General features: G+C 42.5%; 1 pseudogene; it reads left to right on the top strand.

The window, feature by feature from the left end:
- The first annotated feature begins 1,251 nt into the window (after positions 1-1,251).
- LOC123250089 lies at positions 1,252-3,145 on the top strand (annotated as a pseudogene).
- The last annotated feature ends 6,856 nt before the right edge of the window (positions 3,146-10,001 follow it).

The following is a 10,001-nucleotide window of genomic DNA, read 5'->3' as shown; positions in this document are numbered from 1 at the left end:
GATCAGAATAAACGATTCATTCTTTGTAACATTGCATGTTGCCATATTATTTTCTAAAAGAGAAAAGAGGCCCTGGAATGGTGCAAAATAATGGATTTTGAGAGAGAGAGAACCAGACTTCAAACCACTCTGCCATTTTCTACCTATGTGACTTGGGTCAAGTCATTTCACCCCCATTTGTAGAGTTACACACTAAATTTATAGTTCCACGCTTGCACCAGATTGCAATCCCACTAAAAATGTATGTGTGTCTATTTCCCCATAGCCCAGTCAAGGTCAGAATTTTTTTCAGTTTTTGCCACTACATTCTAGTGGATGTAAGGTTGTATCCAGATTCATATTTGAGCCATGAGTCTAATTTGCCACAAGTCAAATTTGCTTCACTAAATGGGAATGTCTAGGTCAGCTTCCTGTTTGTTTTTTTTTAGCTTGCTTACTGACTTGCTTGATGAACTGAACTAATTAACTGTGGTTAATGAATTAATGAATGAAAAAAGTATCTACTCTATGCCAGACTTTGTACCTTAATGCTGGGCATAAAAAAGTAAGCAAGCAAGATAGGGCTTGCCCTCAAAAGGCTTCGGTTTAAATAGAGGAACACGACCCATTTAGGAGAGCTACAAGTGAAAAAAAGGGAGTTATTATGGAGTACAGACAGGTACTTCCATGGCAGCATGACTTGGGGATGACCTGGAAGTGCCAACACTGCACAGTGGGCTGGAACTGAGTGAGATGAGGTGAAAAATCACCCATCAGAGCCCACCGCATTAGGGGTAGGAGTTTGAGTTCTAATGGGAGGAGGAGAAGACCAGAGCATAGGTGACATGGCATGGCAATGATTGGGAAGTATGACATGGTGGAAAGTCACCCAGAGACAGGATGGTGGCTATTCAACTATTCACCTTCTTTCTCCACTAGGAGAAAGCTATCCTTGGTAGTAGTACCAGTAGTGGTTCTGTAGTAGTAGCAGCAGTAATAGCAGTAGCAGCAGCAGTAGTAATATAGTAGTAGTAGTAGTAGTAGTAGTAGTAGTAGTAGTAGTAGTAGTAGTAGTAGTAGTAGTAGTAGTAGTAGTAGTAGTAGTGATAACATACCTGGATAGTACCCCAGTTTGCAAAACTCTTCACATGAATTATACTGCTCCTAATCTTCCTCTTTCTCCATAAGTCATTATAGGAAGGAAGAAGATCTAAAGATCTTGGAAGTACTCTGCTGCCATCATGTCAACCTTGCTGATCTATCAGCCCCAGTATGCCAGTTGAAAGAGCTGGGACTCAAAGAATTGAAAACAAAGGAAACTTGGTATCTTTGGAGATGGGAAAAATCTTGACGGAAGGCATTGGAGAAATTCAGGAGTATGTGGATGTCTATGATTATGCTTTTGGTTTATCTCAAATGATTGGAGGGACTCCTTTTGCCTTCTGAAAGACCAGGCCATGCCTTCAGTGAACAATGGGATCTGGGTCTAGTTGGCATTACCAATGCATTCACTTTCTCAGTGGCTATGTTAGGCGGGAACAACACCATTGCTCTGATCTGTGGGAATGTTGTTGGCCTATGGAAGGGGGCACCAACAACTTCTCTCATTAGCATAGCTGTCACCAAGATGGTAGGCAAAGTTTTGGAAGACAATAATATCTACCTGGTACAATCCGTTCCATGATACATGGAGGGGCAGATATTGGCATGGCAATGGCCAAAGATGAGCGAGCAGATCTGTCTGTTGTCCTTTACAGGAAGTATCCAAGTGGGGAAATTGGTGGCAGTCATGGTACAGGAAAGGTGTGAGAGAAGTTTGTTAGAGCTTGGTGGAAACAATTGTGTAAATAGAATTAGCTCAAGCCCATTCATAGTTTAAACTCTAGCCACCAGAGATAATGTCATCTCCACTTCCCTTAGTGGGGAGGGGAGATGAGTTACCCACACATGACAATAAGTAACAAATCAAGAACAAGGGACTGCCCTTTGGGCAGTCCAAATCAGTGTAGAGGCTGCCATTTGTCCACTCGAATTAGAGGTGGATCCCCAGGAAGTGAGGAAAGATGCTATCTTTTAAATATGATGGTAACTTCCTGTTGAGGCAGTTCGCACTTTGAACTTGGTGCTGAAGGATCTCAGCTGAGACCTCAGGCAGCTTCCCCTCTGAATTGTCAGGTGGGTAAGTTAGGCTGACTTCTTTTGGCCTACCTTGGTGTTTCGAGAGTCTCTGCCTCAAGGAGGCTTCTTTGCCTCTCTAATTGCTAAGGCCTTGTGGCCAGTAGCCTAATTTAATGAATCTTTTAATTTTCACTCAGTCTGGACCTCCGCTGGTCCTGACTTGGGTCTGTTTTAATTATGGAATCAATCTAGATCCGACTGATTCCTGGTGACCACACCTTAATATATATCTATATAATATCTAATTTTTCCCTACTACACAATGCTATTATTGCTTTCAGGGATGCAGACTTGATCTAGTTATTCTTCCATCTCTTTGTAGTTGTGGGGACAGGAGGCCATCGATGTACAATTGCTAGGTGACTTTTTGCATGAAAGCATCCGCGAAGAGGTTGCGGGTAAACTTCTAAAGGTATATGCACAACTTCACGTTGGAAATCTATGGAACTTGAATATTCTCTATGGACCTCTCTACACCAAACAGGCAGTAAACATATTCCTTCAAGGAATGGAATGAGCCAAAAAGCAAGGTAGTTTAGAGGTCTGTGATGGAAAGACTATAGTTGCTAGGGAAATTGGGTAGAACTAACAATCATGACCAGTCTTGGCCATGATGCACCTATTGTGCATAAAGAGAAATTTATTTATCTCTTGTCTTAAAATTCAAGAATGAAAAATAGTTCTATATATGGAATAATGAAGTAAAACAAAATCTTTCAAGCAGTATCTTTGCAAAGGATTTGAGCAGTCTTTTGATGGCTTGGACCCAAACAAAGGATCAGACTGTGGTACTGTAAATGTCAATATTCCAATGAGTGGTGAAGAGTTTAGAGGTGTTTTCAGAGAGGAAAAGCATTCTGGTGGTGGCAGAGAATCAGTCAGCCAGGCATGGAAGCACTATATGAGACTATCCATATGACCGATGAGCTGCAGTAAGGACCTTCCTTTAGCTCAGGGAATCAAGTTTCAGTGTTTTAGGTTGATATGACCCCTGCAATTGGGGGCATTTTAAAATGGGCAACAATAACTATTCTCTTTTACTTCCTTGAGTTTTGAATAAATTGTGGGACCTTTTTTGGGTCAAGGGTTGGAAGAAGAGCACAATGACATTTATTTAGTGAAAGATGGATTGAATCACTTCTCATCTCCATTTTCTTTTTTAAGTCAACTCTTGAAATTAGTTCATCTGTTTGCTCAAGAAAAGTAGAAATTGACCATCCAATCTTTTTTTAAGGTCCTTACTTCTGTGTTAGAATCAATAGTGTGTTATATATTGGTTCTAAGGCAGAAGAGTGATAAGGGCTAGGCAGTGGGAGTTAAGTGACTTGCCCAGAGTCACATAGCTAGGAAGTGTCTGAGACTGGATCTGAACCCAGGACTTCCCATCTCTCAATCCACTCTTTAAATGGACAACAAGGGTTAATGAATTTGAACTCTGCCTGCCAGAGTATGGAAAATATTCACTGCAAGATGAACCTAGCTTTATATAAAACTAGTTTTAAAAACTGTCTAATCCTATGCTCATCCCTATCATTTCAAAGGAAAACATGACTTAAGTTTAATTGATGGTGAAAGAAAATCTCCTAGACTGTACTGATCACTGGTAAGCTAGAGTAGCTTTTTTTTTTTTTTTAAACCTTTCCCTTCTGTTTTAGAATTGATACTTTAGTATTGGTTCCAAGGGCTAGGCATTTGGAGTTAAGTGACTTGCCCAGGGTCATACAGCTAGGAAGTATGGACTGCTTTTTCCTCCTCCTCTTTTTAGTTTATTTTATAAAGGTCAAGTAGAAGATGAGAAAAGGACATACCTAGAAATGAAAGTGATATAAAAAATATAGTAGTACATTTTTTTTAAACCCTTAACTTCTATGTATTGGCTCCTAGGTGGAAGAGTGGTAAGGGTGGGCAATGGGGGTCATGTGACTTGTCCAGAGTCACACAGTTGGGAAGTGTCAGAGGCCAAATTTGAATCTAGGACCTCCTGTCTCTAGGCCTGACTCTCAATCCACTGGGCTACCCAGCTGCCCCTAGTAGTACATTTTAAATGACTTAAATTCAAGAAGACTTAGGTTGGAAAGTCATCACAGGGGCAGCTAGGTGGCTCAATGGATAGAGAACCAGGCCTAGAGATGGGAGGTTCTGGGTTCAAATATGACCCTAGGTATTTCCTAGTTGTGTGATCCTGGGCAAGTCACTTAACCCCAATTGCCTAGCATTGACCACTCTTCTGCCTTGGAGTCAATACTTTGGATTGATTCTATGACAGAAGGTAAGGGTTTTTTGTTTTTGTTTTTTTAAAGAGAAATCCATCATAGAGACTTATAAATTGTATGACCCTGAGCAAGTCATTTAATCTCATTGCCTCAGTTTCCCCATTTATAAAACAGAAATAATCAGACTCTACTAAGAATCAAAAATGATCCTGTCTTTAAAGAGCTGGGTGATAGGACCCCTATTAAGTATATGACTTCTTGTAAGTCTTTCCATCTCTGGGTGGGGTAGGGTTTTTTTCATCTGTAAAATGTGAACTATTATTATTAGGAATAACATTACTATGACCAGTTCTCGCATTCCTGTTGCTCCATCTGAGGCCACTGAACTTGGATCCCCTCTTTCCCTTTCCTCAGGGCTGGTCCTCTTGTCTTTTCTCTTCTCCCTCCATGACCTTCCCTCTCCCATGGGAGGTTTGAATGCTTTTTATCTTTCAACACAACTGAGATTCTTCCTTTTATTCGTTGTTTTTCTCTTTAAATTAATTAAAACTTAATTTATTATCAATTTGGCAAACATCAACACATAAATCTTTCCACATATAAAGAAGAGGGGGGCCAAGGATTATATGTAAAGCTATCATTCTTCTCTTTCCTCTCATCCCAAAGTATGTCCTGTGACACTGGTCTCTTTACTGTTCCTTCCCCAAGACTTGCCATCTCCTCACTCTCTACCTTATGCCCCCTTCCTGGAATTCTCTTCCTCCTCATTCTTGCTTCCTGGCTTCTCTGACTTCCTTCAAGTCCTAGCCAAAAATCTACAAGGAGTCTTTTCCTAATCCTCTTTAATTTTAGTTGGTTCTGTCCAGTTTATCCTGTCTATATTTTGCTTCTTCATGGTTGTTTGCATGTTGTCTTCTCCATTAGATTGGGAGCTCCTTGAGGGCAAGCACTGTCTTTTGCCTTTCTTTGCATCCCCACCCTCTAACACAGGGCCTGGCAGGAGAAGGTAGATACTTCATCCATGCTTGCTAACTGGCTGACTGATAGCACCGACATTGCCCTTCTTGTCTTCGTCCCCAAATGAACTTTCTTCTGCTCTTTTCATTGTACTTTTTAAATGTTTCATTCGTGTATTTCTCATTCTTTCCTGGACATCTCTATCACTGTGTCCTCCTTCCTTCTCATAACTCCCCAAAGCCCTCCCTTGTAATTAATTAAGAAAAGGAAATCTACATGTTGGCCTTGTCTGAGAATATGGCTCATCCCACCCTCCTAGCCCTCCACCTCTCTGCCAAGAGGAAGGAAGCCCATTTGGTCACCTGAAGTTGTGCAATCAATCGCTGCATTGGTCAAGGTTCTGAAGTCTTTTCTCCTTTTGGTTTCTCAACAGTGAGTGATGTCTTAGGGTTGGGGGAGGTCTTGCTTTCTTATTTCTTCCAGGATTTGTTCGGATTCTCTGAGTCCATCATCACTCCATGTGGTAGAAGAGGTTTCAATGAGTTCCCAAGATCCCACAATGCATCGCTTAGTGGCCAGCTTCTAGGGAGGAGCTTCTCTGCCCTGTTCCAGGTAGATTCATAATGAAAGACAGATCTGACCCATTCTCAGAGCCCCTCCAGCTTGATAGGAAGGCCAACCTGAACTTGTGTTCCCCTGAGGAGCCTTCAAGAATCCCATCACCAAGGGACATCCCATGTTACTGTGAGGCATCAGAGGAATATGGCCATTGAGGGCTAAGGATTACATTTCAGTCTAATTAAGAATTGGATTCTGAGCAAAGCAGACTTTTCTGTCCCCTTCCAGCCTCCAAATCTCAAGGTGGGCCTTAGATCCATGAAGGTTCACCCTATCTTATCCAGACACAATCCCACCATGATACTAGCTGTTTTCATGACACGAGTAACCTTCACCCCTACGGCAATTCTCTTTCTGACTCAACTCTGAGAATAGCAGTCAAGCCAACACCACTATTCTTGGAAAGGACATGTCAGTCACTTGCCCTGTGACTCCTTTTGCCATCTGCTCTGACTTCATTTTCTAAAATACTAGTCTTCCCCAGCCACTACTCCCCTCTGTGTGTTTTCTTCCCCTGTCAGAACATAAGCTTCTTGAAGGTAGGGACTGTCGGGCTTGTTTGTATTTTTATTCTCACCATTTAGCACAGGGCCTGACCTGTGATAAATGGTTTTTCATTCATTTCTTCATAGAGGCTTCTATGATTGCTATGGATTGAGTCAAATTTGCATTCCTTAAAATGGAGGGCCCTGAGTGAAAGCACTAATCACCCTCCTCATTTCATCTGACTCTAAACACACATCATGCTTCCAGAATTATCCTCATCAGATCCCTGAGGAACAGCAGCAGCAGTCTGCTAACAAGCAGTACAATATGATAGAGCTAGCTTGAGTCTTATGGGGCAGCTAGGTGGCTTCAGTGGATAGGGTACCAGGCCTGGAGATAGGAGATCCTCGGTTCAAACCTGGCCTCAGACACTTCCTAGATGTGTGACTCTAGGCAAGATACTTAACCCAATTGCCTAGTTCTTGCCCTTCTGTTTTAGAGATGTTACTAGAAAAGAAGATAAAGGTTTTTTTTTAAAAAAAGGTTCATGACCTATTTTTTACACATACTAGCTGTGTGACCTTGGGCAGGTCACCTAATCTTTTCAGTGCCCCAACCCCAATCAATTCTCTATGACTAGCACTGTTGATCTGCATTTGGAAAGGGAGTTTCCATACCAAATGTTCTAAACACTTATGAAATCAAAAGTCTGGAACAGAAATAGATTGACTCCATCATCTTGGAGCAGAGAATGGGCAACTCAAACCCAACTCCAAGTTATCTTTAAGAAGCATAGGAAAGAAGGGGCCCTTCAGTGGCTGTGTTGCTTTGCCACGCTATGTTCCTGGGGAGGGGGTTATGTGTGGTTGAAGGAGTATGACCTCTGATCCAGGCTGTAGCATTCCTGCTCCTCAGAGGGTCCTCACCCTGGGGAGATACCGACAGGCTCTTGACTTCAGCTTTCCTCCATACTCCTGAAAGAATGCCTCACTGACACCTGGCTGCTTTCTGAGCCACGATTTCCTGAGTGGAGGGACAGCAAGGCACTGAAGAAGCCTTCCATGCCTGAGAAGCAGGACTTAAGGTTGTTTGTATTTATTATAAACTTGGTAACCATCAGTAACAAATATCCAAACACACAGATGAGAATAAAACAAGTTATTGTGTATCGAAACCCTAAACTTCCCTAACTTGTTTACAGTTTTTCAAATGTGTATATTCAGAGAATGTAGAGAGCCAGGAGAACAAGATATACAATGCCTCTGATGATGATGGAAATGGAAACAAGCCTGTGAGCCTGCTGGCCTCAGATTTATTGCAGGGACCAACATGATTTCTAGAGGACAGACAATGCAATAGAATGAATTCCCTCTGCTCAGTAGAGACGTGGGGGATCTCCAGGGCCAGATGGAGTCAGAGAGTCTGGATGTGAATCCTGATTCTGCCACTTACTGCTCTGGGGTTTCATATCATAGGCAGATAGGTGGAAGAATAAATGGGGTGCTGGACTTTGACTCAGGAAGATCTGAGTTCAGATTCTTCCTTAGATACTTACTCCATTGGTAGTTCTGGGCAAAGACCTTAACCTCTCAATCTCAATTTTCTCATCTGTGAAATGGGGATAATTGCACCTACTTCCTAGTGTTGTTGTGAAGATCAAATGAGATAACCTATGTAACTTTAAAGTGACATATAAATACTATTATAATTACAACAATATTTAAATGATACACATTATTACTATATAGAAAACAAGGGGATTGGACTAGGTGTTCCTTCAGTTTCCTTCCAGCTCTGATTCATTCTTTATATTAACTTCCTGAAAAATGATACCAAGTCATGAGGCAGCTAAGTGGCTCAGTCGATAGAGAGCCAGGCCTAGAAATGGGAGGTCCAGGGTTCAAATCTGACCTGAGGAAGGTACTTTTCACCCAAAGAAGAGAATTTTAGGGGGAGATGCAGTATCGAAAAGGGAATTCATTCTGGACTGAGTGAGTTTGAAGTGAGGCACTTCAGACTCTGCATGGCAGGCTGTCATTAAAGACTTGGTAGAATGAGTGAATGAATGATTTGCTTGGGCGACTCCTAGCCTGGGGATCTGATAGTGAAGATAACCAAAAGTGGACTGGTCAGGCCAGTCCAAGACAGACTGGTGAATTCCAATAGGAATTCCCCTACAGTGAGATCATTCCCAACGACTCCCAAGGAACAGAGGCCACTGGTTCCCTAGAACTAGGTTGGGCTCCAGAACCAAGGACTGAAGGCTGAGAGAAGTTATGACTTCTGGGAATTGGAACCAGAATTTGGACAAATAAGTAGACAGGGACACCTTCCTTGTCTCAATCAAGGAACCTGGTATTTCCTAATTAGGGAGAGGTTTGGGATAGGAGAAAAGCTTGACTATGTGAATGGGGCCCACTAACCCATCATCATACTCTTGGTGCCAAGGATATAACATAGTAGGTGCTACATAAATGCTTGTTGATCAATTATTTAATTAATGGAAGGCCCAGGAGATTGGAAGGAGATGAATACATTAAAATGCCCACCCAAATAAAAGAAGGAAACAGCTCCCATACCTCATTCCTTGGACGCAGGCTTGAGCCCCTAATGTTTCTCCTTTCTACTCCACCTTCTTTTCCCATATTTTTGATCAGTCAAGGCCAGCACCTCTGGCTGGAGAGCTCAATGCTCTGCTCTATTTCATCAATGCATAAGGCACAGTGACCTCCCCCTCCTCCCTACAGATCATGCCACTATGACTAGTTGTGGACCCCCAGGCTCCCATGGTAGCTAGGACGATGATGCTTCTGAAGCAGGGGGCTGGGACAGGATGGGCCAGGGGGATTGACTGGGTTTCCTGTGTGACTGGAGAGATCACAGCCATTTTTCAGAGTTTGGGGTTCCAATAAACAGAAAGGAACCAGTCAAAACACTGCCTGGAATCCCTGCTGGTCTAGCAGCATCCGGTCATGCCAGCAACACCAGCAGATGGACCAAAACAATATTCTTTGGGTCAGATCCAGCCCAATCTATTCACATCAGGAGCTTCCTGTTGCTTGATGATCATGGAGGACTTTGAAGGTTCATTGGGAAGCTATGGGGTAGGCATTGGGCCTCCCTCTTTAGCAGAAGAGTTTGCAGGGGAGTCCCCCTTTCCCCAAGGAAGAGAAAGATTGGAGAGAGGGAGAAAGCAAGAGGTAATGAGAAAGTGAAAGAGACAGAGGGAGAGAGAGATGCACACTGAATGAGGCAGAGACACACACATAGAGAGATTTGCAGGATGGGTGTGCTTAGATCATTTACAACAGGTCCTGAGCCTCGCCTCTGCCACCTTCAGAGACGAGTGAAAGAGTCTCTTAATAACTAGGATTCACATTTCTTAGGTGCTTTAAGATTTACAAAGTACTTTCCTCATAGCTTCCCTGAGAAGGAAGTAGTGCAAGGATGATTGTATCCATTTTACAAAGGAAGAAACTAAGAGTTGGAGAGGTTTCATATTTGAACAGCTAGTACAAACTTAGGTCTCTGTATTCCCATGTCTGAGCTCTTCCTATCTGAAAGCTCTTC

Source organism: Gracilinanus agilis, chromosome 5 (assembly GCF_016433145.1).
Source record: "Gracilinanus agilis isolate LMUSP501 chromosome 5, AgileGrace, whole genome shotgun sequence".
Classification (NCBI taxonomy): Eukaryota; Metazoa; Chordata; class Mammalia; order Didelphimorphia; family Didelphidae; genus Gracilinanus; species Gracilinanus agilis.
Note: the sequence above shows the minus strand (reverse complement) of the source record. Positions and strands in the feature narration are given on the sequence as shown.